We start from the raw sequence: 2,975 nt of genomic DNA, 5'->3' as shown, positions 1-2,975 counted from the left end.
GTCCAGGGAGGTTGAAGTGTTCTACAGGTTTTTGTACATTGCTTATGCTCCAGTACGTATTTTAGTCTATAAGGTGCCACAGGACTTTGTCGCTTTTTACATCTCCTTCCAGTATCACAGAGGCTGAAATGACAATTTTTTCCTGCCCCTGCTCTTCATTTAAATGTCATATGAAAAGTTCCCATGATAACTGCTCTTCAGCACAACATGAGAACAACTGGCAATGATACAATCTGTAACACCGGTGACTCTAACAATAAGTTTGCAATAGGAGGAATGGTATAAATGTGACGCTCCCTGGTTCCTGATAGGAAGGGCACACTCGAATTACTCATGGGAGAATGGAGTTGATAGAAAGGATAAATGAGTCCACCTCAAAGAGGTCAAACTGCAAAATGCAAAAATAGGCCACTCACTCATCTGGACAAGCTGAGGGATATCGGTGCTTCAAACTGCTTTTAAAAGTGGGAATCAGGAAAGTATTAAAGTAGTGACAGCCCTAGAGGGTTTATGGTGTTGATCCCCCTTGCAGATTCTCTGATGGCTCACATGGGCTCAGTGGCAAGACAAGGTTTTCCCACACTCACTGCTTCCATTGGGTCGCATACCTGTGTGGATTCTGAGATGGGTAAGAAGGTGTGAGCTGTGATTGAAGGTTTTCCCACACTCACTGCATTTATAAGGTCTCTCACCGGTGTGGATTTTGTGATGTTTAGAAAGGCCTGAGCTGCTAGTCAAGTTTTTCCCACACTCACTGCATTCATAGGGCCTCTCCCCTGTGTGGATTCTCTGATGCCTAATAAGGTCTGAGCTGGTAATAAAGGTTTTCCCACACTCACTGCATTCATAGGGCCTCTCCCCTGTGTGGATTCTCTGATGTCGAGAAAGGATTGATCTGTAATTGAAGGTTTTCCCACACTCATGACATTCATAGGGCCTCTTCCCTGTGTGGATTATCTGATGTTTAGAAAGGTGTGAGCTGGTAATAAAGCTTTTCCCACACTCATGACATTCATAGGGCCTCTCCCCTGTGTGGATTCTCTGATGAACAGAAATGGATGAGCTGCAAGTGAAGGTTTTCCACACTCACTGCAATAATAGGGCCTCTCCCCTGTGTGGATTCTCTGATGTTTAGAAAGTCCTGAACTGCTAATGAAGCTTTTCCCACACTCACGGCATTCATAGGGCCTCTCCCCTGTGTGGATTCTCTGATGAATAGAAAGGGCTGAGCTGCAAGTGAAGGTTTTCCCACACTCACTGCAATCAAAGAGCCTCTCCCCTGTGTGGATTCTCTGATGTTTAGAAAGGCCTGAACTGCGACTGAAGGTTTTCCCACACTCACGGCATTCATAGGGCCTCTCCCCTGTGTGGATTCTCTGATGTTTAGAAAGGCCTGAACTGCGACTAAAGGTTTTCCCACACTCACTGCAATAAAAGGGCCTCTCCCCTGTGTGGATTCTCTGATGAATAGAAAGGGCTGAGCTGAAAGTGAAGGTTTTCCCACACTCACTGCAATAAAAGGGCCTCTCCCCTGTGTGGATTCTCTGATGTTTAGAAAGGCCTGAACGGCTAATGAAGCTTTTCCCACACTCACTGCATTCATAGGGCTGCCTCTCCCCTGTGTGGATTCTCTGATGTTTAGAAAGGGCTGAGCTGCAAGTGAAGGTTTTCCCACACTCAGTGCATGTATTTTTCCTCTTTCCCATGAGGACTTCTTGCTGTGTTGTGGTTTCCTTGACGCTTTTCTGAGTTCCCCGACAGGAAATAAATTTACCCATTTTCTCCTCTGGCTGGTTTCCTTGCTCTCTTTCTGGTCTGTGCTGAATCTCACAGGATTTTCCCTGCTCATGACTCCAGGACACATTCCTTTTCGACCTTTGCGATAATTCTCTGTGTTTAGCCACTTTCTCAACATTTTCCTGCTGAGAATTCTGCTCCTCTTTCTCACATACCATTGCGTCACCTGCTGTGATAGAGACAGAAACCTCAAACAGGGATGGAAAGGGGAAGGCCAAACCAAAACAAGTGCTGGAGAGACGTCAAATAAAAATCGGGAACTGAACTCCCCCAAACTCTTCCCCAAACAGGAGAGAGGAGGGGATCAATTCGGCCCTCACATCCCATCCAAACTCACAGGGGAAAGGGAGGAAGCTACTGCCTGGTGTCTGCTAGTGTCTACAGGAAGCCATGAGCTATATTTACCCTGAGGATACAACCCCTGCTAGGGACAATAATGAACTGAGAAACCTTCCAAGGGCTTTGTAGGGCATCCCAGATGTTTCCTTCAGGCACTTACAGATTCTGAGTTGGTTTAATCTTTCCTCACCTGTGCAGGGAACTCTCAGGATCTCTCTTTCCTCTGAACCCTGGAGGTCTGGGACCCATGGCTCATCCCCTTGTTCCAGATGGGAGATTATATGAGGTTTGGAAACTGGAAACCCTGCTCAGATGAAAGAAAACAAAGGAGTTCAGCTGATTTCATATGACTGTGTCATAAAAAACACTATTAATTTAACTTCAGTGCTTACTGTGACCCAGTGTGCCTGGGGCAGTCCACACTGAAAATGCCAAGATCAGGGCAGACTGAAAAACGGAGAGCAGATGCTCCCAAAACTGGTGGTTAACACGGAAGTTAAATTCACCGATCAGTCACCAAGTGTGCTTCTGATCCCCCACACTGGTTATCGAGAAACTGAAAAAAGACATCACACGGCCCCCTTTACTGCATTCCAGTTCTCTGACTCCCAATCAGCACCTAGGTCCGGCACAGTGAAGTTATTTAAAAACTCTGCTCACATAAACAAAGTGTTCTTCTGACCCCAGAGTCAGCCACATTACCAGGTCTGTATAGGTTTGGATCTTACCCAGAATACTATGATGCCAGCCAGTCCTTAGCATCTAAACTAAAGGTTTATAAGCAAGAAAGCATCTCAACTACAGTTTTATTATACAAGAAGGAAAGAAAAAGGAAGTTG

General features: G+C 45.7%; 1 pseudogene; it reads right to left on the bottom strand.

Moving 5' to 3' along the window:
• Positions 1 to 370: 370 nt before the first annotated feature.
• On the bottom strand, positions 371 to 1,673 carry LOC120375427 (annotated as a pseudogene).
• Between the last annotated feature and the right edge of the window lie 1,302 nt (positions 1,674 to 2,975).

This window comes from Mauremys reevesii, linkage group 12 (genome assembly GCF_016161935.1).
Source record: "Mauremys reevesii isolate NIE-2019 linkage group 12, ASM1616193v1, whole genome shotgun sequence".
In the NCBI taxonomy this organism is placed as follows: domain Eukaryota; kingdom Metazoa; phylum Chordata; order Testudines; family Geoemydidae; genus Mauremys; species Mauremys reevesii.
Note: the sequence above shows the minus strand (reverse complement) of the source record. Positions and strands in the feature narration are given on the sequence as shown.